Source organism: Prionailurus viverrinus, chromosome B4 (assembly GCF_022837055.1).
Source record: "Prionailurus viverrinus isolate Anna chromosome B4, UM_Priviv_1.0, whole genome shotgun sequence".
Lineage (NCBI taxonomy): Eukaryota > Metazoa > Chordata > Mammalia > Carnivora > Felidae > Prionailurus > Prionailurus viverrinus.
The window spans coordinates 71,440,967-71,468,155 of NC_062567.1; the positions used below are offsets into that span (position 1 = coordinate 71,440,967).

The following is a 27,189-nucleotide window of genomic DNA, read 5'->3' on the forward strand; positions in this document are numbered from 1 at the left end:
AACATAGGACTGGTTTCGGGAGTAGAATTTAGTGATTCATCACTTACATATAACACCCAGTGTTCATTCCACCAAGTGCCCATCACCCATTTAGTCCATCCCCCCCACCCAGCACCCCTCCAGGAACATGCAGTTTGTTCTCTGTCTTTCAGAGTCTCTTATGGTTTGTCGCCCTCTCTGCTTTTATCTTACTTTTGTCTCCTTTCCCCTAGGTTCATCTGTTTTGCTTCTTAAATTCCACATATGCGTGAAATCATATGGTACTTGTCTTTCTTGGACTGACTCATTTCACTTCGCGTAATTCACTCGAGTTCCATCCACGTAGTTGCAAATGGCAAGATTTCATTCTTTTTGATTGCCGAGTAATACTCCATTGTATATATATACCACATCTGCTTTATCCATTCACCAGTTGATGGACATTTGGGCTCTTTCCATAATTTAGCTATAGTCGATAGCACTGCTATAAGCATTGTGGTGCACGTGCTCCTTCGAATCAGCATTTCTGTATCCTTTGGATAAATACCTAGTAGTGCAATGGCTGAGTCGTAGGGTAGTTCTATTTTTATTTTTTTGAGGAGCCTCCATAGTGTTTTCCAGAGTGGCCGCACCAGTTTGCATTCCTACTAGCAGTGCAAAAGGGTCCCCCTTTCTCCACATCCTCGCCAACATCTGTTGTTTCCTGAGTTGTTCGTTTTAGCCGTTCTGACAGGTGTGAGGTCATATCTGATATTCGAAACCAATCCACACACGCCATTTCTCTGATGATGGTTAGTAAGTAGTCCAGGGATGGGGCATGGGGCCCAAGTTGGGCCAATCAGATGGAAGGGAAGGACTTGATCCCATTGGTGGACGCCCACTGTTTCTCTCTCCCATTTAACCAGAAGAAGGAAACCTAACGCTCCAGTATTGGCCTCAGTTGCAAAACGAAGCTGATGCTATCAACAGCAGTGGAGAGAGATGGAAATAATCTGGGACCCCAATGACATTGTTAAATCCTTGAATCAGCCAGCCTCAAAGCGCATCTTACTTCTAAACTTCCTGTCACTTGAGACAATACATCTCCTTATTTTTTTAAAAAATCAGCTTAAGTCAGGATTTCTGCTACTTGCAGCAAAAGCATCTTCATGGACACAATTGTTTTCCTGTATTTACACCGTATTAGAAATCTTCAAACAGGCGGCCAGTGCTCGCCTTGTGCTCAGTTAAACATACGGTCTAACGGCAGCATGAATGTGTGTGTCCAGGAAGCAGGACTCAGGGTCACCGTGGCACTTCTGCCCCTACAGTTTGGGATCTCCAAGAGACACGTATGTTGGTTTACACGCTGGTTTTGCCAATTGAACTTGTTTTTGTTATTCTGTGAACCAATGAAAGATGCGTGAGGAAAAGAATAATTGTATAAAAGCCACACTGAATGCGTTTACTAAACAGAAGAGGGAAAGTAGCTTTACTACTGGCAGGGGTGAGACAAGTAGACAATAATTGGGAAATTTTGTTTAATCTAGAAGATTCTGAACTCAGATGGTTTCCTGACTATCTTTGAGTCGTCTCTCTACTTTTTAAAGCAGTTGGGACCAGGGGGACCCTGGGTGGCTCAATCGGTTAAGCGCCAGACTTCAGCTCATGTCATGATCTCCGGGTTTGGCTTGTCAGTTTGACCCCCGCATTGGGCTCTGTGCTGTCAGCGCAGAGCCTGTTTTGGATCCTCTGTCCCCCTCTCTCTACCCCTCCCCTGCTGTCTTTCTCTTTTTCAAAAATAAACAAAGATTAAAAGGGAAAAAAAAAGATGCTGGGGTGCCTGGGTGGCTCAGACGGTTAAGCCTCTGACTTTGGCTCAGGCCATGATCAGGTTCATGAGTTGGAGCCCTGTGCTGGGCTCTGGGCTGACAGTGTGGACCCTGGAGCCTGCTTCAAATTCTGTGTCTCCTTCTGTCTCTGCCCCTCCCCTGTTCACACTCTGTCATTCTCTCTCTCAAATAAATAAATAAATATAAATATTTTAAAAAGTGGTTGGTTGGTTTGTTTGTTTTTTCTAAAAAAGAGCTGTTAGGACCAGAAACTTTTAGTTTTTTAAAGGTCTGTACAGGGGCACCTGAGTGGCTTAGTCAGTTCAGCTCATGTCATGCTCCCACGGTTCATAGGTTTGAGCCTCGCATCAGGCTCTGTGGTGACAGCTCGGAACCTGGATTCGGTTCTGTGTCTCCCTCTCTCTCTGCCCCTCCCCTGCTCAGGCTCTGTCTTTCTCCCTCTCAAAAATAAATAAACATTAAAAAAAAATTTTTTTTAACTCTGTACAAAACTTCAGTCAGCTGTCACACGCTTGTAGAAGGGGCTTTGTCCTTTCAAAATATTGTTACATGAAGGTATATTTAGATGTTTTACTTCAATAAAATAGTCACGTTGTTTTTTCATTTTTACTGTCTCCCTGCTTTTACTGAATATCTACTATAACTGATTACCTGACTAGTTGCCGGTCTGGGATCTTCTGAGGACACGTGTCCACGGCTCCCCTGCAGCCTCGTCTCCCATAGGGCCACCTGCTGCCCTCTCACGCTCTCCTCCTCTACCTCATCAGCACCCGTTGTTTAAAATTACAAGACAAGGGTACCTTTCACTTCCATAGGAAGTCAGGAAGGAGCTACGTACCCTAAAATGTTACCTGCTATTTCTGCACGAAGAGATTATAGATTTTTTTCCTTCTGTGTGTGAATAATAATGATGTGAACTAGTATTGATTTGGTAATAAGAAAGCAAAAATAAAAGATCCGCCTCCCCCCCCCCCGCCCCAGGACAAGGAATGCCTTGCTTTTTTATGAGAATTTCCTCTTTATGGAGAACTTTTAGATCCATCATATCAGGGGCACTTCATACCCACCCGCTGGAGCAACCATTCACTCCCACGTACAGACAAGGAAACCAAGATGGAGAGGAGGGAGCTGTCTGGCCCCGGATGCCAGCGCTCGTAAGTCGACCCTGTTTAGATGCCTAGGTCCACGATGCCTGCTTCAACTGGTTTTTGCAGTCCTCTACATTACTAAAGGTTTCGTGAAAATAGACTGATCGCGGCGAAATATGCTTCCGGTGCCAGAATCGAGTTACATTCATATTGCCAAAACGTAGCAATCTATATAAATATAGTTCTAAATGTTGGAAGCCCAAGTCCCAAAAGGAGACTGGAGGAGAAGGAAGGCCTACCCAGCACAGGTGGCAGCTCCACACAAGGTCAATGTCACGTGGGAGATGGTAGTAACCTTTCTCGTCCAACGCCTGCTGAAGGCTTCAAGATAAACTCCATTGGTCTGCACCAGACAACTGAGGCCCGTTGTTTAACCCCTTTGGGCTTTGGCTGTGTGTTCTATAAACTGGGAGCGCTAATACCGAAACCCCTAAATCCTCTTACTAGGATTCAAATGGTAACATACGTAAAGCCCTGAAAACAGCTGCTGGTGGAGTCTATCGTCATCATCATCTTCACTATCACCATCATCACCATTATCATCAATATCATCACCATTACCAGTACCACTGACGCAAGTACCACACTACAAGTGGTACCCTTACCGGTACTATTAGAAGGAATCGCGGTACTACTGTTCTCATAAAAACTAAAAGACTTCACTGGTGCCGCCTGGTTGATGGCCATTAGAGCCAGAATATGATCAATCGGAACAGCATTCTTCTGTAAGGATTTGTCGGAGCTGTTGGGCGTCTTCTCTGCTTCACTCAGATCTCTGCATTCTCTTGCTGAGAATTTGGCCTCTCCCGGTTGACTGGGCAACCTCTCATCACCTCCAGGAACATATCGCCTCCACTTTGGCCCCCCTCAGCCCTCTGAAAATGGGAAAACGAGTTCTCTGTCGAGGAATGACCGAGAAGCGTTTCCTCGGTTCTTTTCCATCTTGGTAGTTCGTTTTGACTTCCCATGGCTCTAGAGGTTCCAGGAGGCTGCCCACATATGCAGAGCCACAGAGAGACTGGCAGGGGTGGGGGGAGATGAGGTTCATTCACCACTGGCCTGAACAGCCTGAGCGTGGGCCCTGAGGCTCAGCAGCCCCATGACCTGGTGTCCGTCCCGCCTGACCACGGTCCTTCCACCCAACCGGCCAAATCCACCGCATGATGACGTGACTACAGTTGGCAAAGTGTTTCCCATAGTATGTTATTTGTGCCACAACCTCGTAAGGAGTTATAACTGCTCCGTCTTACAGTTGAAGCAACCAAATAGTCTTTGGAAGCTGACGCTGAAGAAAACCTTAGAAGTTAACCCAACCCAATCCCTTCCTTTTTCAGATGAGGATGTTGGCCTGAAAGGTCAAGTGGCTTTGTGGCAGTGATGACGAGGGTGGCTTGACCAGATATGGCACTAAGCCCTTTATATCTATCATCTCATTTTGTGTTCCCAACAATCCTACAAGATAGGACACATCAGATGACTAGGAGTCACAGGCAGGTTTTCTGATGTGAATGCAGTGCTGGCTCCCTGCCCCCGCAGGGCTACCCAAGGGGTGTCCCTCTACTCCTGAAGCCAGGGCCATCCAGACAAGGTCCCTGCACCACGGGGAGAGAAATGGACAAAGGCTGCCTCCAGGTGGGCAGGGCCCAGACCTTGGAAAAGCAGGTGAGACACAAGGAAGCTTGGCTAAGGATGAGACTGGAACTGGATAGCAGCAAAGGTGGCAAAGCCATCATGCAGCCTCCTACTCTGACCCCCCCAGGATCCCTTTAGCAGCCACACAGCAGGAACAGCCCAAGGAACAGGCCAGAGGTTTGTGCAGGACTTTCTTTTTCGGACATAAACCTCTCAGACTCTAGTAAACTATGAACAGGTAGGACAAAGGTCCAAAGGAGAAGTCCGCTGAATGAATATGAATTTTCACCAAAAGTAAATCACTCGTTCCCAACCCGGGATGACTGTGCCCCCCAAGGGACATTCAGCAATATCTGGGGACATTTTTATTGTCACATGAGTGGGACCAGGGTGCTACTGGCAAAGAGAGGAGAGAGGCCAAAGGTGCTACTAAGCTTTCTACAATACAGAGGGCAGCCCCCCTCCACAAAGAATTATCTGGCCCCCACTATCCATAGCGTCGAAGCTGAGAAACCCCGGGGGTAAATGGGGCAGGCCTAGATGTAAACATGACGTCAATAACACCGAGCACCTCAGATTCAGAGAAATAGTGAAGCCGGGCAAAGGGTACTGGGTGGAGGTTGCAAGAGCTGACTTCAAGCCCTGACTTGGTACAACTGGTTTGGAGCTTGAGGAAAGTCGTTCACCATCTCTGGGTCTCTTTTTCTTCCTTAGAATGAGAGCAGCCATGTGATGAGGCCAGATCCTTCCTGGGGGTTGGCCTGGTGGCACACAGGAAACACCAGCAGAACGTTGTTAAGTTGTAATCACTCAAGCATGTCAGAGGTTTGTGCACCATGGTTTGTTCTAGAAGAGGATCGGTACTTTCTGCCTCCACTTACAAAGGTAATCCATCGTCATTACAGAAATCTAAGAAAATCTACAATAACACAAAGGGAAAAGAAAGAGGTATATTATGATCCCACCCCTTTCAAAGGAGTTCTGTTCTAGAACTCTCCAGATACTGAACTCCACTACTTTGAAAATGAAAAGGAAGAGGAGAGGGTGGGGTCACTGCACTCCCCTTTGGTTGGTTTTTTTGTTTTTTTGTTTTTTCTTTTTCACTTCCCTGTAGTGCAGCGAAGCTTTACAGACATTGAGTCATAGGTAGAGTTCAAATAATTTTAACTCTGGCTATTTGACTTTGCAGCGGTGTCTTAACTTCTTTTCTTAATTTCTCTGTTAAATTGTGGTAAAACACACGTCATGCAAAATTTACTCTTTACCATTTTGAAGTATGCAGTTTAGTAATGTTAAGTATATTCACCCTGTTGTACAACCAATCTCCAGAACATTTTCAGCTTGCAAAAATTAAAACTCTATCTCTGCTAAATGACACCTCCCTGTTTACACCTCCCCACCTGCGGCCCCTGGCAACCACATCTACTTTCTGTTTTATGAACTGGGCTATTCTAGACGCCTCGGAGACATGGAATCATACAACATGCGTCCTTTTGTGATTGGTTTAGTTCGCTTAGCTTAAGGTCTCCGAGGTTCGTCCAATGCTGTAGAAAGTGTTAGAATTCCTTTCCTTTTGAATAATATTCTAGTGTATGTATGTGTCACGTCTCATTTACCAATTCATCTGTTGATGGTCACTTAGGGCACTTTTATCTTTTGGCTATTGTGAACAAGGCTGCAGTGAACATGGGCGTACAGGTATCTCTTAGGGCCACCTGCCTTGTATCTCAGTGTCTTAACAATTTCTCTACTGTGCATCTCAAAGCTTTGGAAAGATCCTCTTTCCAAGTAGAGGGTTATAAATTTCTACTTCTGGAGGCTAAATCCAGCCCTGATGGGCCAGAGAGACATGTCTCCAAGGTGCCCTAGTTCCTTCCAGCACTTGACTGACTCCTAGGAGACTTGGGTCTGTAATTCCCCAACTCTACTTTCATAGGCCTGTGACCCCCCTACTCACTGGGACATTAACACAACAATAGTATCTTCCATGTGGAAGCATGTGACAGTTTACAAACCGTGTTTATCTGGACTGCCCCTCTCTGATTTTCACGGTCATACAAGGTGGGCACATGGGGATCAGTGCGTCTATTCCACACGAAGAAGGAGGAGCTCGGAAACACAGCCAGGTTGGAGAAGAGCCAAAACCTAATCATGTGATCTGTCTCCTGCTTCTGTGACCCTTACGCTCCACCACGTCTAGAAGTGATAGGGTGATGAGCTGGGGGTCGTATTGGGGAACTCGCCAGTCAAATAGATAGAGGGGATCGGAATGTCTCAGTCTTTTTAGTCACTCATGATAAAACACACAGGCACAGAGACAAATACCCGTGTGTGCATCTGCATGCGTGAGAAGAGAAAGAAGCACGCATCTAAAAGGTGGGAAAAAAGATAAATAATGCCTGATCAATTACAGACCAGTACCATCAAGTAAATCCCGGAGTTAATTAAATTCGTAGGTGTCCCTACTTAAAAGGATCTCTTACAGATTTATAACCTAGACTTTGTCAACAAGCTTAAACTATTAGCAAAAGAGAAATCGTTTTCTGTTACAAATGATGCATTGGCCTGTTGGGAAAAAATTCGCCACCTGAATGGAGCTTGCAGCATAGCCATGAAGAAGAGTTGGCGCTGGACAGAATGTAAATTATGGTAGCTCTGAAGATGGGACCTCTTAGAATCCCTCTGGAATTACAGGCTGCAAAAGGGATTTGGCCACATCACTGCCGTGCCTGCTGCTGTTCGTTTCTGTTCTTCCGCTCCATTCACTGCAACTAGCCACTCACACGTAAATAAATAGCAACTTAGTCAAAGCCTTTGTGCTAGTTTATTAAAATACTTGCATAATACTCCACTCTCTCTTCAGATCCTTCTCCCACAGCTTTTGCGCTGAAGCAGTGACTTGTCTGTGTTTTCACATAAGCCCAGAAGCATCACTTCCCTTCTTGAATTGCTCCTGTACAATGGCAAGACTAACACCCTTTCAAAACGGTGACATCTGCAGATTCCTTGGTCTTCAGACAAAACGCTGTCCAAATTTCAGGAGTTTTCCCTGAGCATGACTCAGGGTTTTTCTATCTTATCTCAATCTCCAGTTGATTAGAGACCTTTTCCGGTCTTACAGCATGATTTGTGAGGGGTCCCTGTTGAGACGAAGTTGAATGTTCCAGATTAAGTATATTGTTCTGCATGAGAAATCACCAGGGCCTGCAGAATGGCTGTGAAATTAGCCGTGGATCTGCCTCGGATGTCTGACAGCAATGTCTGCCTCAAGGCCAGAGAAAGTCTAGACCGGTTGCCCCACGGGGCTATTTGGTAGTGTTTGGGGACATTTGGGGTTGTGGCAACTGGGGGAAAGAGGTGCCACTACATCTAGCCGGTCGAGGCCAGGGATGTTGCTAACCATCCTACAACGCACGGGACAGCCCCTCAACAAAAACGAATCTGATCGACACATGTTTGCGGGGACTGAAAGAACCAAGTACTACAGCATGAGCACCTTGAACAACAAAAATGTGTTGTCTCGCAGTTCTGGAGTCTGCGTCAGCGCCTCTTAAGGGTGTGAGGGAAGCATCTGTTCCAGGCCTCTCTCCAGGGCTCGCAGATGTCCGTCTTCCTGTGTCTCTTCACGTTGTCTTCCCCGTGTGCATCTCTGTGTTTAAATTTCCCCTTTTTTGTAAGCCACCAGTCATATCAGATTGGTTGGCCCTAATGACCTAATTTTAGCTTGATAACCTCTGTAAAGTCCCTATCTCTAAATAAGGTTGCCTTCTGAGGTACTAAGGGTTAGAAGAACTTCGACGTATGACTTGGGGGGAGGGGACGCAAGTCAACCCATAACGCAGCCTAAAATGTCAACAACACTGAGTTTGAGACACTCTTGTGTAAATGGTTACTTACCTTCCCTGCCTGCTTTTTCTCCTCTCTGTCCTTAATTCGGCTGAATCTTTGGAATAACATACCTAGAAAAAAGATAAGAATTCTCATTTATCATCAGGATATAATCACCAGGCATTTAGGGATGGATACGTACAGACATCACAATGGTTAGGTAAAAACTCCACTTCCGTGCCCCAAATAGACCCCTTTATTTTGCCACCTATTTTCCTTTTTTCTCTGGGTTCTTCCCCTTTGACTGGCTTTGGTTTTGAGGCCACTGGTCAGATGCCCATGGAATGCAGCCATCCGTGTCCTATATAAAAAGAATGCTAGTAGAGGAAGCCTTCTGAAACAGTTTCAAGTTATGGGTAACTGAAAAATGCCTTTGCAGTCCAGAGTAATGTTAAAATATGAGCCTCCAGTGAATCAGATGGGGGCTCGCATCCCACTGGGTCATTGTTGCTGTGTAACCTTTGGAAAGCTAATTAACCTCTCTAAATCTCCAACAGTTTCCTTCCTGGTAAAAGGGGGAGATAATAAGAGTATCTGCACCACAGATAGAGCTGCAATAGCGATTAAAGGAAATAATGCATCCAGTGAGATTAGCTTAATGCCCGGCACAGAGAATGTAGCCACTGAACATCAGCTGCAGAGGTCTGGTTCTTTCCTGCCAGTAAATGTCTCCTTCCATGGTACCCAGGCCATCACCGGTATTATTGGTATTATTATTTTTAATACATTGGTATTATTATTTTTAAAAGACATGAAAATGTCTCTGTGAATTCATTCCTTCACGCCGTGATGCCCGTGGTGCACTTTCTGTGTGCGGGGCACTCACTGGGCATGCAAATGTGGGTAAGATCCATGCAATCTAGCAAAGGAGGGAAACAAGTAAATAATAACGGCTGTGCATGAAGTGCCATTATAGAACTATACATAACACTTTATGGGAACTTGAAGAAAGATTCATGGAAAAGGCCTTCGGGAAAATACAAAGGCCTTTGCAGAAAATATTTACAGAAACCTGAAGTCATCATGTTGATTCACCCAAATGCAACTCGGGATTTACACCAGCAGCTTTTTTAGAATCTATTATGACAAAATCATGCCTCTTTCACACTACAAGCGTTTTTCAAATATTAAATGAAAAATGTAGAAGAGAAGAGAGAAGCATTTTTAACATTAACGGTTTGTTTCCGTGAAGAGAGAAATGAGACAACATCTCATTTGATGATGATGAATTATTTCCAATATTCGTGGGTGAACTAAGCAATTAAAAATTTGTAGTGTGTTCATTTCAGCCATAAAAAAATGAAAGATTAATCTGGGAAATCCCACTCATGTTACAAAGACAGTAGGAGTGGAAAATATAGGGACAGCTATTTCTAACAAAGTTGCTTTTAGTAAGAAAATATTTAGAACAAAAGAAATTGCTGAATATAATATTTATGAAAGAGAGCATCTGTTTTATTCACAACTGTTGTTACTGCTTAGGACTGTAGCACAAAGCAGATTCAGAAGAAGCTATTGAGTAAGTTGGTTGCTTATCAGTCAAAAGATAATAAATAATAAGATGAGTGGGAAAAAGTCAGCTTTCAAGATGTCTACATTAAAAAAAGAGTTTGGAATGTCGTGTTGGAAATACCACGCACAGAGAATTTCCTTCTGACCTTTGGAGGCTCGCTTCAGATCATTAAATAATCAGTTTAGACTGACGTATGTTGAGGGCCCACTGCTGCTGAGTCGGGGGAGGCACCCGTGAGAGAAAGGCTGCCCTGCTTTTGTTTGTTTTTAAAGTTTATTTATTTATTTAAAGAGAGAGAGAGTGCGCATTCAGGCAGAGGGAGAGGGAGAGAGAAAGAATCCCAAGCAGGTTCCACACCATCAGTGCAGAGCTCTAGGAGGGACTCGATCTCACACACTGTGCGATCATGACCTGAGCTGAAATCAAGAGTCAGATGCTTAACTGACTGAGCCACCCGGGCGCCCGTATTTGTTTATAGAAAGTATAGTTGGGGGCACCTGGGCGGCTTAGTCGGTTAAGCGTCTGACTTCTGCTCAGGTCATGATCTCGCAGTCCGTGAGTTCAAGCCCCGCATCAGGCTCTGTGCTGACGGCTCAGAGCCTGGAGACTGCTTTTCAGATCTGTGTCTCCCTCTCTCTCTGCCCCTCCCTTGCTCACACTCTGTCTCTCTCTCTCTCTGTCTCTCAAAAATAAATAGACATTAAAAAAAAAAAGTATAGTTGAAAAGGGTTGCCCTGCTTTAGTGAGGAGGAGGTGGACAGGGACATGGAATCCAGCTGCGAGGAGTTAGGAATTGACTCCTGGAGAACTAACACATTATTGAAATAAAAAGTCTTTCCCCCATCTATCCATTCATTCAATAATCACTCTTTTTTTTTTTAACTTTTTTTTTAACGTTTATTTATTTTTGAGACAGAGAGAGACAGAGCATGAACGGGGGAGGGGCAGAGAGAGAGGGAGACACAGAATCAGAAGTAGGCTCCAGGCTCTGAGCCATCAGCCCAGAGCCCGATGCCGGGCTCGAACTCATGGACCACGAGATTGTGACCTGAGCTGAAGTCGGATGCTTAACCGACTGAGCCACCCAGGCGCCCCAATAATCACTCTTTAAGCACTTACAATATGCTAGGCACAAGGTTTGGGACCAGAAAGGAAATGTCGGATGAGATATTGCCATAGCCCAAGAGCTTCAAGGTCTGGTTGAAGGACACAGACATGTAAATAACAAGAGTAATCAAGTGTTAGAGATGTGATAGAAGCATGTGATGGTCCGGGTACCATGGAGGGAGACATTTACTGGCAGGAGAGGACCAGACCTTGGAAGTGGAAAAGCCCCCAGTCAACTCAGGCACCAGAAGCAAGACCCAGGAAGTGAGAAGAGAGAATTCAGAGCAGTTCTGGCCTCCCCTACTGGTTCCCCCCACCCACTGCCTAGAAACCCCACTCACCAAGGGAAACAGGGTGGGTTACTCAAATTACTGGAAGCTTAGTCTGCCAAAAAATAATTTGTAAAATCATCAGTTCATCAAATGTACCTTTCTACAAAACAAAAACAAAAACAAAACTTGCTTCTCTTAATTATTGATAAACCGTCGTAGGAAATTAATTTGTCTCCAATGGAACAGTTTTAGTAGTTTAGGAGGATTTCTGTAGTTTTTATTGACAAGGTTTCATTCTGTCATCAAAGAGGCATTTAAAGAAATCGTCAAGTGTTTTTGAACTGTATTTCAAATTCAGAAATCATCCCATAACCGAAATATCAGTGCTTGCTTCCTGCAAGAATTTTTCAGTTTGTACTGATTTCTTTCATGCCATTTTGGTTTTGCAAACATTTCAGCAGTTTTGTGATGATTCTGCCAATTTCTCAAGTATGTTGTCAACCCAACTTCTCCAACAATTTAATAATTCAAGTCTACTGTGTGATGTGATTGTTCCTGTAGCTTGCAGTTTATTTCTCACCTTACCAATCTCTCCAGCGTTTTAGGATTTTGTATTTTGTGTTTACAGTCAGTGAATATCAAAGTTGAGGCACTGGTCATAGAAATCATTATGATACAATCTTCTGGGCTGCCTCACTTCCTTTCTGCTGCCTTGGTTTGTTTTGTCTCAATTGATTCTTCTTAGAAATTTGAAATGCCATCATTTTTTTTGTAGGGTAGTTTGGACTACTGCTCATTTTTTTTTGCAGGTGCTCTCAAATTTAAATTTTAAGTTTAAATTTAAATACAACTGTATCTGCAGTTTCTTCCCGAAAATCCCCAGCTAAACCTTCATCCCTTTATCTTAAGCCTTTACGGTTTTAATCTAATTTGACTTAATGTAACATAATTACGTTTTAATTGCTGGAAGTTCAAAATTAACATTCATGTGCTATTTGAGGAATTGGCAAAGAATACTAAGCATTGAAGAATAGAAAAATGACATTCAAATCATTAAAAAAGACAATCTTTTGGGGGCATGTGGGTGGCTCAGTGGGTGGGCATTCAACTCCTGATCTTGGCTCAGGTCATGATTTCACAGAGATCGAGCCCCTGTGTTGGGCTCTGTACTGACAGCACAGAGCCTGCTTGGGATTCTCTTTCTTGGTCTCTGCCCCTCTTTGGCTTATGCTCATGTTCGGTCTCTCTCTCTCTCAAAATACATAAATAAACTTAAAAAAAAATTAAAAAAGACAATCTTTTGAATAGCAATAAAATTTAAAAGTTAGATAAATTGGTCATTGGGAAATTGAAATGCAGTGAATTGGTCTTAAGCCAATTTAGCGTAAAATGTCTTGGGGACTCCATTCTGTTCTTAATCCATAGTCAGCTTTTTTCTCTCACTCTTCTACTAATGATTAAAGAGGGGGTGGGTAGGCAGAATAACAGAAGATAATCCCAAATATGTCCACATCCTAATCCCTAGAAGCTGTGAATCTTGCCTTCCTTGGCAAATGGGACTTCACAGATGTGATTAAATTCCGAACCCTGAGATAGGGAGATTATCCTGGATTATCTGAATGGGCCCGACGTCATCACAATATCCTTATAAGGGGGAGGCAGGAGCGGGGAGTCAAAGGCAAAGCCAATGAGATGAGGAAGCAGAGATTGGAGCCATGCACTTTGAAGATGAAGGAAGGAGCCACAGGCCAAGGAATCCAGGCGGCCACCACAAACTGGACGGGCAAGGAAACAGATTCTCCCCTCGGCGCCTCCAGATTCTCCCCTCATGCCTTGACTTTGGCCCAGTGAAACCAGCTTAGGACTTCTGACCTCCAGAACTGTAAGAGGACAAATTTACGTTGTTGTAAGTCACGGAATTTGTTGCAATTTGTTACAGCAGCAATGGGAAAGTAACACAGGGTGCTGTTGACTCCCCCTCTCATTAGTTCTTCATCCTGTTCCCACACGGGGTTTTACAGCCAGGCATTTGGCCCACCAGGGCCATCTGTAGGGAGAAGACCAGCAGCGCCCTGGCTGGACCTTTGTGAGACCATTTTCCCCCAACCGCTTTCCTGGCCCCTGTATATCCGCCCGGAACCAAGGTGCAGAGCCATTGATGTTGTTTTCGTGTTGTCCTAAGAAGTCACCGAAACACATTATGAAATTATCTCCATTAATCTGACCCAAAGGACACACTGTGCCCTAGCCTTCCCATCCTATTTTCCATCTCCAGCCACGCCTCGCTACATTTTCTCGTAAATCTTACCAGCCAGTATGTGGCCCAGCTATAAGAGCTAAAAATGATTCAGATACAATATGGGCAGCATTACAAAAAGCTCCCGATTTGCACACACACCCCTATAAAGCTTAGCTCTACAGATTTCCCCATTTTTCCCGAAATAGCTCTTTATCTTCCCAGCAGCCCCATTAGGCAGGTGGACAGCGTGTAGCCCCAGCAGATCCATGAGGTTAAATGACACCCCTGAGGCCTGATAGTTAGGGACAGACCAGGGGCTCAGACTCAAGTCTCATGACTAGCTCTGGCTTAGTTAGCATCTGTGACTTCTGGAGCAGGCACCAACACGCAGGTGGCAATAGGTAAAATTCAGTGGCGCTGCTACCAGAAGAAATACAACCCCACCTGCTGGTTCCAGCTTGAAATGCCTCCGTTAGAACTTGATCCCTTCTCAAAGTGCAACTGGCATGGAGTGGAGCTTTGCAGGGCACCCGGGCTCACTCCAGTCCCAGAGCCCGCAGGTTATGTTAGGACTCAGGTAAATTGCTGCACCTGATCCCCCAGGCTTCGGGGAAAGTCCAGGATTTCCAGTAATAGCCACCATTCGCTCTGCCAGGCTACAGCAGGCTCTTGTTCTGGGAATTCTGGGACCTGGCCACTGCAGTGAACATGAATTGTGTGGGGATCCCTTAAAGTTTGAGGATGTGAGAGGAAAGGTTGTATCTTGAGAGGCTGGAGAATAGCAAAACCCGAGATTCCCCGGCCTCTTCACCTTTCAGAGAAGCTGAGATTTCTAAATTGCAAGAACCCAGAGTCCTGTTTTCTCACAGAGCTAAGAGGGAGTTCCTAAGACTGACTGAGGGAACTGAGAGTCCCTAAGACTGACAGAGCTAGCATTTTCTGTCTGCTGAGTGGGCCGACGACACTGAGACCAAGGGGTTGTCGGCTTCAGAATGTGTGCAGAGGTGATGTGCACCCTCTGGAGGATCCCTTGAAGACAGGGGTTGCTCTAAAAGACGGCAGAGGGGGAAGAGAAGGAAAACCCCACCAGAGAAAGAGTCTATAAAAAAAACGATATTAGAGAAAAATCCCAGCATTTTGAAAGAAGGATCCTATAAAACTCTTGTACTCTTTGTTTAAATTGTGGTAAACTACATATAATAAAATTTACCACCTCAACGATTTAAAAAAATTTTTTCTTTAATGTTTATTTATTTTTGAGAGAGAGGCAGAGTGTGAGCAGGGAGGGACAGAGAGAGAGAGAGGGAGACACAGAATCCGAAGCAGGCTCCAGGCTCTGAGCTGTCAGCACAGAACCCGACGTGGGGCTCGAACTCACGAACTGTGAGATCATGACCTGAGCGGAAGGCAGACGCTTAACCGGCTGAGCCACCCAGGCGCCCCTACCATTTTCAAGCGTACAGCTCAGTGGCATTAAGTATATTCACCTTGGTGAACAATTGTCGTGACTATCCATCTCCGGAACTTTTGAATCATCCCAGGCTGAACTTCTGTTCCCGTTGAACAGTAACTCCCCATTCCTCCCACCTTCCAGCCCCTGCCAACCACCATTCCTCTTTCTGTCTCTACGAGTTTGACTGTGGTAGGAAGCTCACGTTAGTGGAATCATACAGTATTCGTCCTTTGGTGTGTGGCTCATTTAGCTTAACATGATATCTTCAAGGTTCGACCCCGTTGTAGCACGTGTCAGAATTTCCTTCCTTTTTAGGGCTGAGGTACATACCACATTTTGCTCATCCATTCATCCATCAGTGCACGTTAGGGTTGTTTCCACCTTTTGGCGATTGCGAATAACACTGCTGTTTCAAAATTTGGAAAAGTGAGGAAATCTTACTTACGCAGTGAGTGTGGAAACTCACGCCAGAAAAATCCCATCGTAAAATGCATGTGAAAATACATACCTCTGTGTGTCACGAGTGCCGGAAAGTTTGTACACGAACTCAGTCCTTACTCAACATCAAAAAAACAAAAGCTGGGGAGACGCCCTTTAAATGTAATCACTGTGGAAAACCTTTTAGGCAGAAACTGTACCTTATTGGAAATCAGAGAAATCTCAGGACAGAGAATCCATTTAAAAGCGTGAATGAGGGAAATGGTCACTTACAAGCCACACCCTCAACACGAGGGACTAGATGGCAGAGCAATAGCTTATTTCTTGAAGAGGATGGCAACGCCAGTAACCATAGGGCAGATCATCACACACACGCAGTAAATGTGAGGAAGCCTTTGATCACGCAGACGGATCTACGCGTGACCCAGGCAACAAAACCACTCCCTCGCACACATTGCAATAGATACCACAAAATCCACAACAAAGAGAAACCTTTAGAAATGCAGCAGTTATGGGAAATCCCTTATTTGGAGATTCAAATTTTATTGCCTACCAGAGTATATGGAAGCGATGGTCTGTGTGAGAAAGCAAGGGTTCTTCCATGTGGCTTACATAGTAGTGGATCTTATAATGGAGAAAATGTGCAGGAAAGAAAGAGAAAGAGGGAGAGAGGGAGGGAGGGAGGGAGAAAGAAAGAAAAAAGGAAGAAAGAAAGAAAGAAAGAAAGAAAGAAAGAAGAAAGAAATAAAGAAGAAAGGAAGGAAGGAAGGAAGGAAGGAAGGAAGGAAGAAAGGAGAGGAAAAGAAAAGGAAAAAAGGAAAAAGAAAGGGAGAAAATGGACCTTTGAACAGGACATAGCGCAAAGCTATTCTCTGCTCTGTAGTGCAAAGGTGTTACGGGCAGATTCACAGGGGCCAGCATCAGAGATCACGGACACTGGAGCCCCAAAGGAGACAGAAGGATGGGCAAAGGGGACGCGGGGGCCCCCTCCTCCCACATTTGAGGGTCTGACAGAGAGGTAGCTGCGGATCAGTTAAGATCAGACCAGAGCTGAGCCGGTGACGGGTCCCTCTGCTGGGGTCTTTGCTGATGTGCGGCTCCCACACCCTGGCGGACGGTGCTCCCCAGCAACAGTGAAGGAGGTCAGCCTCTGTTCTAGGCAGACTGAGGACTGAAACCACAGAAGGCTGAAGGGCTGTGGCTTTCCCCAGGTCTAAGAGGACCCCTGTACAATGCCTGTCACCTTGACTGAAAGAAGGATGCCTATTCCGGCAAAAGTATACCATTTTTCTTTCCTCCTCACTCTCATCTATGTGCAGGGAGGTCCTGGGTACATCGTGGTGACCCAGGACGTGAATCTGGCCTTCCGTTCCTCCTCCCTCCCTGCCTGCCATGGTTGCCCTTCTATTTCCCATCCAGCTTCTCGCACCTTCTGAGGGTGTGGTCCTCTAATAAAGCTAGTCTGATGAACAAGCCAGGGCTCCCTGGCAACCATACATCCGTGTCCTCAACAAATGGCTAAAACTGCCAGCTCCTGGCTGGGTTAGAAGGCAAGGAGGGTCCAGAGGCATGAGTCAGAACTCCTGGCCCCACCACATGGAAGAGGCCTGACTTAGACAAGTTCTTTCTGAACCTCAGTTGCCTGATCTGTGAAATGGGCATCGGTTAAACCGTGCCCCCTTTCTAGGGTGGTTCTGAGAACCAGGGAGGACAGGGCACACCATTCTTTAGCTCAGTGAGGGCCACATAAGGAAGGCCCTTCATAAGCAGCAAGGAACCAGACAGGCGTGTACAAATGCAAAGCTTCACAATATATTCACAACAGGAGGATTCACGACACTGATAAAGTGTAAGGCATTACCAATATTGTTCTCAAGTAGAAATTTTAGTCACAGAGCAAGTGGGAGACATGTTTTACGGTATGTGACTCCTAGAGCTCATTAGACCTCTCATTCTGTGGAGCATCACTTGGTCCCCATCTGTGAGTAAACTTATCTTATATCCACCTATCCTATGTCTTTGGGTCCCCACAGAGTCTCAAAGGTTAAAAACATGCATGCGTTGGGGCGCCTGGGTGACAGTCGGTTGAGCGTCCGACTTCAGCTCAGGTCATGATCTCGTGGTTCGTGGGTTCGAGCCCCGTGTCGGGGTCTGTGCTGACAGCTCAGCCTGGAGCCCGCTTCAGATTCTGTGTCTCTCTCTCTCTCTGCCCCTTCTCTGCTCATGCTCTCTGTCTCTCAATAATAAATTAGTGTTAAAAAAAATGTTAAAAAAAGAAAACAAAACATGCATGTGTACTCTCTGAAAGGAAGGTACTGTCCATGACTTCATTTTTACGAATCAACTTGCTTGGGCCCTCATCGACTTGTCAATTTCTGATTTTGCTAGCACAATATAGAATTTCTTTTTTTAATGTGATCTTATTTCTCAGTCTGTCCTGAGGAAATGTGAAAATACTAGTTATACAAGAGAAAGAGAAATAACCATCAGGGCAGAGATGACAAAGAGCCCAGGGACTCAAGTCAGGGCTTCGAGTGGAGACCCAAAGAGGAGGGAGGCAGGTGGTAGTCAGAGAAGCAGCAGACTGGCAGCTGGCCAAGGTGCGGACTCCCAGGGAGTCTGTCAATCCCCCCATTGTGCCATTTCCTCAGCATTTCTGTGTCTTCTTAAGGCAAGGATGCATATTTCACCTCATCTTTTATTTTCTTTATGGTTTAATTATGAGAAGAAGAGAAATCTAGGCATGAAGAAGGGTTCTGTTTTCCCCCCAAGTGCTACATCCGTTAGAGGTTGCACATAAGTGAATTAATCCCCAAAAATATCTGAGGGGGAAGGCACATATTGTTCTTGGGTTTAGTCACCAGAGATTGCCAGGGCCTCATTCCAGCATCCTATCCCTGGTTGAAAAATAAGTACTCAACCAGCAATGGATGCCAACACTTAAACAATGAAGAGGAAGTCTAATCTGAAAGGATTCTTTTTCTATTCCCAAATACCACTGCTTACACAATGTAGGAGTCTACTTATGATTCCTTAAGTTACACACACACACACACACACACACGCACGCACACATGCACACATTGGCCCAGGAAATATTTACCTTACTACAGTTGAACTGGTAAGTATTAGAATAAATATATAAATAAGCAATTTAGTCCTTTTGGCAAGGAGAAAATTTATCCAATAAATATATTTTGTTAAACTATTTGGTTTACACCATAGTAAAATTGTCTTGGAACACAGGGAGGAACAACTTTTAAGAAAATTCTGGGAACAACTCGTGCATATGAATCACCATAATAAAAACATGGTTAATATAATATAAAAATATTAGTATGGACACCAGTATGAGTTGGTATGTGTACTAAGGCTTTCTTCCTCCTTCTAGTCACAAAAAGTTTTCCAATAGCCAGACCTACCACCCTCCTCCCTCCTCTCCCACCCTCCCCCTTTCTCAAGAAAATTTCCTCTTCCTCATTTGTTTGGACTTGTGTGATACCAAACATCGGAAGGGGTGGGGGAGGAGAGGAACTGAAGGGGCAGGAGGTCAAGGGGAGGTTTTGGGTCTGGGGATTGAGTGGATGCACTTAGCAAGGCAAGCACAGTATACGGAGAAGGCTGATGGGAAAGAACAGAAACAGGATTTCATCCTGAGGCACCATGTTGCCGTTCACTCCATTCTTCTGTCTCTCCCCAGGTGATATCAACACTGCCCCCTGACCGCCCATAGAGTTAAAAATCATCCTCATTCTGATGATCCCTAAATTTGCAACTCAAACTTTGACTGCTCCCCCCCGCTCCCACCCAGCTCCAGAGCCACTTAGATTTTAAGAAGTATCTCAAAACCTATCTTAGCCAAAACAAGACAGCTGATTAACATTCCCCCCAAATGTGTGTCTCCCCCAGCTCAGTAATTAGCAGCAACCCGGTTTCCAAGTGGGACCTAAAGGATCATCCTTGATGTCTCCCCTTGCCTGTCCACACTTGTAATCACTCCTTCAGGGAGTCCTCTCAGGTGTCCCTTCAAATATAATCAAAATGGCACTGGAGGAGTTGGTGGCATCGGAGGAGTAGAATGGGGATAGTGTTCATGCAAATCTGGGTTCTCCTTTCATTGTTTGTTTCTGCCCGAGGCCACCGTCTGCCTGATCCCAGGTCTACCAGCCTTTAGACCAGACTGTCTGCCCTTTCTTCTCCTCTGCCTCCCACGCTATCAGGTCCAGAACTTTGACTTTACAAATAAATTGTTGAGCAAGAGTCCAGGTACAAAAGAATGCATACCGTATGCCTGTATTCCTCTAGCAATTCTCAAGCAGGCAAACTACCATCATGGTAGTGATCCACGATGGGGGGCGGGGGGGACAGAGGGGGATGGTGACTGGAAGGGATTTCCAGGGGGCTTTCAGTGAGCTGGTCTTTTTGTTTCTTGGTCCAGACACTGTAACACGAATGTGTTCACTTCAGGAAAATTCTTTGCATTTGTGTTCCTCTCTGAATGAGCAGAGATATACTTCAATGAAAAGTTTACTTCAACAAAAATGTTATCGAGACATTTGGAGAAGATTAAACAATTACTTCTGAACCAAAGATGTTCGTCAAACGTCAAGGCGTCTGCCTACTGAAGATATATGACTTAATCCTTGGTGCCCAAAGAGATTCCAAAATGCATCCTCGTTCGCCAACAAGTGAACCTTTCCTCCCATAATACAAAATCACTCATGTTCTTAATTCGACTAAAAGAAAAAAAAAATAGGAATCAATCACTGCTAAACTTCAAAGACTTATTAGAACATCTGAAATGTGAGCAATGTTACAAAAACTTGGGTAGGGACCGTCTGGGATAGATAACGTGACGCATGTAACAGAAGCCAGTGCTCCGCTGAGCCTGTCAAAATTATCCTGAGGCTCCCACTGAATCAGACTGTCCTCTTTCTTTAAAGACCCTAGCAGAGCAACTGTGTCTTACCATATGTCTACCTTCCTTTTTTTTTTTTTTTCCTGATTGTCTAAAATGGGAAGGATGGAACCCAGAGGAACTCTGGCCAGATGTTCACTGCCCTCCTTGCAGACAGCTCCTGCTGACATCCCTAGGCTCCTCAGCCAAAGGTGGGAACCTGTCTGGGTTGCCAGTGACAACAATGGAACCCCTGCTGGTGCCATTTGAAAAGGCCGGGACAACGCCCCGCATAAATAGCCCCCCACCAGCCGGCCTCAGGTACTGAGATCCCATCATCAGTACTTCCTGGCCTCTGCAGCCCCTCTCCACTCCACCCTCTGCCAGCACTCACTAGATCTTTCACTCCGGGCTCAGAAGGGCCCGGCTATCAGTTCTCAGGACATATTGTGACCTGAGGCAGTGCCAAGTTACCCAACTTGTAGCCTAAACTATTCTCAAAGCATCTGCAAGGCAGAGGAGAAAAAAATGGGGAGTTTTATGGTTGATTCATTCACTCAGTAAGTACTTAAGGAGCACCACTTCGTCAGGCACTGTTCTCGGCCCTAGAAGCACGGCAGTGAGTTTATACCATTAAATTTTAGTGACAGACAACAAACAAAACAGATAAACACATTATATAGTATATTAGAAAGTGATGAAGTGAGAGGCGCCCGGGTGGCTCAGTCGGTGAAGCGTCCGACTTCGGCTCAGGTCACGATCTCGCGGTCCGTGGGCTCGGGCCCCGCGTCGGGCTCTGTGCTGACAGCTCGGAGCCTGGAGCCTGTTTCGGATTCTGTGTCTCCCTCTCTCTCCGTCCCTCCCCCACTCACACTCTGTGTCTCTCTCTGTTTCAAGAATAAACATTAAAACAATTTTTTTTTAAAAAAGAAAGTGATGAAATGTAATGAGGAAGAGGATGAAGAGAGCAGAGTAGGAAGAAGCCAGAAACTGGAGAATGGTCACAAACAATGCTGATTTTTTTCTTAAAAAGTACTGATGTGGTCATCATAAGGAAAATCAGAATTTCGTCAGACCTCCACACATTTATGATCAGGTTCAGTGTTGTTGTATTTTGAATTCCATGTAAGAGTGGAAAAAGTGAGCATTTGGAGTCCCTAACCTGTCCCTGACCTGAGGCAGGGGTATTAAGTGTGCTCACTAGCCTCAGTCTGAGCTCAGTGTGGTCACCGCTGTCCACCTAGGCCCTTGCGTCCCAATTCTGATCATTGGTGTCCACCTGATGGTGGACAGACCACAGCCCTCCACTACGGCCTTGTGACTCGTCTGGATCTTCAAACGCCCTGACTCTGAACACCTGTTCTGATGGTCTTTCTGAGTCCCATCCTTCCCCGATGCTCCAATGCTTATGGCCTGTTTTCTCCCTCTTCTTCAGCTAGTCTGGTTTTGGAAACCTGGGGGCAGGGTTGTGCCCTTGTCCTTGACAGTAGCCATCCCCAAAGTCTAAAAACTCCTCTGGAGTCCAGTCCAGAATGAGGCACCTTGAGGTTGCACAGCCCAGTCCCTCAGCCTGCCTGACTACCCTTTCACGGACATCCACTGATCGCTGCCCATGTTAGGACAAACCTTCTGTTCCGCGGTCCTTCAGGTATGGGAGCAGAGTTTGTCACACCCTGAGAGACTAACTGCTCCTTGAAGCACTCCTTAGCTGGCCTAGACTCTGGCTTCCTTCCACCTTCACACCTGTGAGAAAATCTAATTTAAGACCCAGGCCTCCTCTCCAACAGCTGGCCCTTTCAAGTGCACATGTACACTATCATTCATTTCCTTGAGTCACCCCCTCCCCCACCACTGTTTTTTTTTTTACAGATTTATTTAAGAATAATTGAGGGGCGCCTGGGTGGCACAGTCGGTTAAGCGTCCGACTTCAGCCAGGTCACGATCTCGCGGTCCGTGAGTTCGAGCCCCGCGTCGGGCTCTGGGCTGATGGCTCGGAGCCTGGAGCCTGTTTCCGATTCTGTGTCTCCCTCTCTCTCTGCCCCTCCCCCGTTCATGCTCTGTCTCTCTCTGTCCCAAAAATAAATAAAAAACGTTGAAAAAAAAATTAAAAAAAAAGAATAATTGACATTTACTGATTCTTTTAGTAAATTAAGAGTTGTGCACCCATCACTACATTCCAGCATTAGAATATTCCCAGCACCCTCAAAAAGATCCCTCATTTGCAATCTCTCCCCACCCCCAGCCCCAGGCAACCACTAACCTACTTTCTGTCTCTATAGATTTGCCTTTTCTGGACGTTTTATGTAGATAGAATCATATCATATGTGGTCATTTGCACCTCGCCTCTGTCCCTTAGCAGACTGTTTCTGAGGTTTATCCGTGTCGTGGATGTTTCAGGGGTTCAGTCCTTTTTACGGCAAAAATACACTGTGTTTTACTTCTCCGCTCACCCGTCGATGGACATTTGCACTGTCTCGAGATCTGAATAATACGGCTCCATGAACATTCACGACCAGTCTTTGCATGCACACGTTTTCGTTTCTCTTCAGATTTTTTTTGTGTGTGAAAATCCTCTTCCAAATATAAATAGAAGTAGTCCATGACGGGTTGGCTTAAATTCCTACAGCTTAAGAACTGGGGGGGACGTCAGGGAGGAGAAAAGGGTAGATGGGAAAGGAGAGAGAGCAGTGGATTTGTCTCCCTAGGAGGAAAAGAGGGAAGGCAGAGGCAATCACGCTCCCACTCGTATGTTTTGCTCAGTAGTTTGGACGGAAGTAAAATAAAGTGGCCTCTGGGGGGTTGTAGCTCCAGGCAATCATAACATTTCGTGAAAAAGCCAATCCATTGCTGAGATGTCTTCAAATACATGAACCGTCCGCCTGTGTTGACTGCAGACCTGGGTGTCATCCTCGACTTCTCTTTCAAGAGAAGTCCTTGAAAGACTTCTCGTTCTTTCTCCAACAGGTTCAATCTCTCTCAAATGTCCTCCATTCCATGCCTTCACTCTAGTTCAGGCCCTTATCCTTTCTTGTTTTGTTTGTTCTTATCTCCTTGTTTCCTCACTGAATCCTGTCCATACCATTCTCTGCACACTTCCGGAATAGTCTGTCACTCTCCTGACCAAACTGATCAAGATCTCAACACCCCGGCTTGTGTCTCAGCTTCACCTCTCACCACCCCCCCCCCCTTCCTTCCCCTAAATCCACACTTTACACTCAGCCTTTCTCAAATACTTTCTCTCCCAAATATCCTGCTTCTCCTTGCAGGCTTTTGAAACTGCCTCTGCCTGACGCTTTTTCCTCCTTGACCTGCCCGGCTACTGCCCTCCTCAAGTCTCATCCAAGGCACCACTCGTCTCTGGAGGCCCCCTATGGCCCGCACAGAATTAGGGCAGGCACCCAGAAGTCATCTTGACTCGTTGTAACATCTGTCACCTGGTGCACCAGCCCGTTTATATGTCCTTCCTCCCCTCTAGATCAGAAGTCTCCTGAAGACCAAGGCAATGACCTTTTCACCACGCAGCCATCTTGGGCTCCTGTATGGTACATATTTATTGAAAAATGTCACCAAATGTCAAAAAGAGAGAGAGAGAGAGAGATGTCCAGAAGAAAGCACTGGAAGGAAAGCATGGAACCATCCACTTTTTTGTGTCTTTATTAATCCAAAAATGTTATTCACACACATAGGAAGAATGGCAACGACTTCAAGATGGCAGCTATTGGATCAGCTGTGAGAGTACCTCACATGCTGCTGTTCATGGAGCAGCATGTGAGTATCTAGGGCTGGTTCCACCGCTCAAGAGCCGGGGCACTTGGTGCAATTTACTCTGCCTCTCTCCATCTGTCCAAAGAGCTGCTTCCCTCACAGGACTATTGGGTGAACCTGGTAGGTGAATGCGGATTGTGGCGTTTTCAAATTACAGGATAATTTATAAATATAAGCCATTACTACGTACTTCTATTCCTCTACTTTTTCAAAATAAACCTTTGCTGTCTTAGAAATTGCACTTACAATAATTTTATTACTGAGATGAAATTATAAAATAATTCCTTGCATTAGCCTCGTATTTCGACTCTTCAAAGTACTTTCACGTCCATTATCTCATTTGATCTTCGTAAATGAGATTGGGAAAGTAGCAATTAGCATCTTCATTTTATAATTAGTGAAACTGAGACCCAGAGATGAGGCGACTTACCCGACAGAAGCTATTGTAAGCTTCTGAGAAGGGACCCGGTCTTCCGCTTCCTCATTAGATTCTGCAGCTGCCATATCAGACTTCTGAGGGTTTCGACTCTGAAATGTTTCCTCTCCCACAACCCCAAACAACACACACACCCACACGTACACATGTGCACACACACTCCAACCCCTAGGCAATCGCTGTCAGCTTCACACAAAATTTCATCCAAGAAAATCCAGGGAGGTTGAGACAGAAACACATCTCAGACTCCCCGGCAGTCGGGCAAAGCACAACACTTGTTTCTATATAAAATGAAACCTCTCATTTCAGGAGCCATTGTGTGTGTGTGGGGGGGGGGGGGGGGGGACCTACCGAACTTCTGCATGGAGATAATAAAAATATCTCCTGTTATTCCCTCAAGACAGAGTGTAGATGTGCTACCTGTTAATTTACTGTCGATTTCTTCATTTTTATGTAATCTCCTTTAGTCAAGGTAGATTTAATTCCATTTTCATCTTATGTACTTCCTTTCAAAGCTCGGTGATTTCTTTTCTATTTTTATTCATTCCTTTTGCTTCCTATCAATTTTTATATCGAGTTCCATTTGGCAAGGGGTAGTAATAAAAATATTCCTCATGCTCTAATGTTTAAATTTGCCATCGCACTTTAAGGGGGTTCTCTTTAAGGGAGAACGTCAGCCCTTCACCGGGCGCAGCTCCCGGGCTTACAGGGGGCAGGAGCACCGCGTCCCGAACGGTTCTGCACTGTGGTCCGAAATTCTCTTCTTCTGGCATTTTCTTTTCTTTTTTTAATTTATTTTTGAGACAGAGAGAGACAGAGCATGAACGGGGGAGGTTCAGAGAGAGGGGGACTCAGAATCCGAAACAGGCTCCAGGCTCTGAGCTGTCAGCACAGAGCCCGACGCGGGGCTCAAACTCACGGACCGCGAGATCATGACCTGAGCCGAAGTCGGACGCTCAACCGACTGAGCCACCCAGGCGCCCCTGGCATTGTCTATTTACTGAGCACCTACCGTGTGCGGGGCACTCTGCGTGCGGGGTAATCTGAGTCAGATGGGAGGTGAAAGAAGACAGCAAGACTAACAGCTGTTTGTGACGGCAGCACAGGTGTCATGAGGAAGGCGCCCCCCTGCCGTGCGGAGGAGGTGGCAGCCAGCGACAGACACCAGCCGTTGCAAACCGTGTGCTTTTCTGCCCACCTAGATGCAAATGCGGGGTGTGGCACACTGGGACCGTTCTGCAGCGGCTGGCCATGGGACGTAGCAAATACTCTACAGACAAGCGTCTCTGGTGTGCTTGTCCAGGAGCCTGGCCCTGCAGTGGGTCCTGGAGATGTTAAGGGGAGGGTGGTGCTAATACCATTGGAGACCACAGACACGGGTTACAGACTTTCCATCTTCCCAACTTGTCAGCCCACCTCTCGTTCCCCGGGGGTCTGAAGAGAGCAGGGTGGCTCAGAGTAAGGCTCTGGAGCCAGGATGCTCTGGTTCAAATCCCAGCTCTGGGCCACTGGGTGAGTTACTTGACCCCTGTAATTGAGTTCCCTCAGTTGCACAGTAAAGGGGGATCCTTATGAGGACTTACCAAGTGAGTCGCTACAAGCAATGCTTAGAACCGAACCTGGCACAGCGAGTATCCGTTATCACGATGCGTGTTTGGTATCCCGAGGATCCCCGGCTTTGGTTTTTCAAGAAGCAGAACCCACAGGTTCTGTGGCCCCGGTTCACCCTTTCCGGGATGCCCCGGTGGACCTGGTGCGGTGGTTGAAGGCAGCAGGTGTGATGCAGCTGGGACCCAATTTTAGCCGTGCTGACATAACTGCCCCACCCGGCGGCTGCCCCCCACCTCTAACTGCCTTACAACTTCTCCGTCCCCACACAAGCCCCTTCCTCCCATTGGGAAGGGAAGCGGCACTTGTCTGAGTAAGTTTCCGGTTCGTGTGGTTACTAAGCACAGAACAGGGTAACTGCCTCATAGAAAACACCCGTGACAGAGTCATGAGGTCAGGGTGGTGGTGACTTTAGAGCAATTGACTCAAAACCCTACAGCCGGCAAGAGCCAGAGGAGAAATTGGACGCCACACCTGTCCTGTTTCCAGTGTCTGCTCTCTCCATGCTTCATCATAGTTCAAGTGTTGTGAGAAGGCACACACGTAGGTCCCTGCACCCCGGGAATAGACTTAAGATCCGCTGTGATCCTACTGCACCTGTATATGATGCAGGAGTGGTGAGGGGTGTTCAGGGAATCATTGCCCCCAGGTACAACTAGGAAAGGGTCACAAAATAACATCGTTTCCTACTTTATCACCCACCCGTATACCACAAACGCTCCTCTCAGGTTTAGTTATCTAGTCACTCTTTCATTCGACAAGCAAGTGTTAGCACCTACTACGTGCCAGGCACTATTTTAGACACTGGGCTGAGTAGCAGTGAACAAAAGAGGCAAACTAATCACAGTTGGGCTTTACATTTTATTAGTGTACAGGTAGAGGAGACGGACGCTAAACAAGTAAATACATAAGCAGGCGAGTTAATTTAAGATTGTGATGTATGCAGGGCGCCTGGGTGGCTCAGTCGGTCTCGCATTCGACG

General features: G+C 45.9%; 1 long non-coding RNA gene across 2 annotated transcripts; it reads right to left on the reverse strand.

The window, feature by feature from the left end:
• Positions 1-4,914: 4,914 nt before the first annotated feature.
• Positions 4,915-25,753, reverse strand: LOC125170311 (uncharacterized). Of its 2 annotated transcripts, XR_007153972.1 has the most exons (3): positions 25,612-25,753; positions 8,489-8,550; positions 4,915-5,510 (listed from the first exon to the last, which is right to left on the reverse strand). It is a non-coding gene; the product is annotated as an uncharacterized LOC125170311 (long non-coding RNA). The 2 variants fall into 2 exon arrangements; XR_007153970.1 differs by lacking the exons at positions 4,915-5,510; positions 8,489-8,550 and adding an exon at positions 20,016-20,237.
• Positions 25,754-27,189: the final 1,436 nt, after the last annotated feature.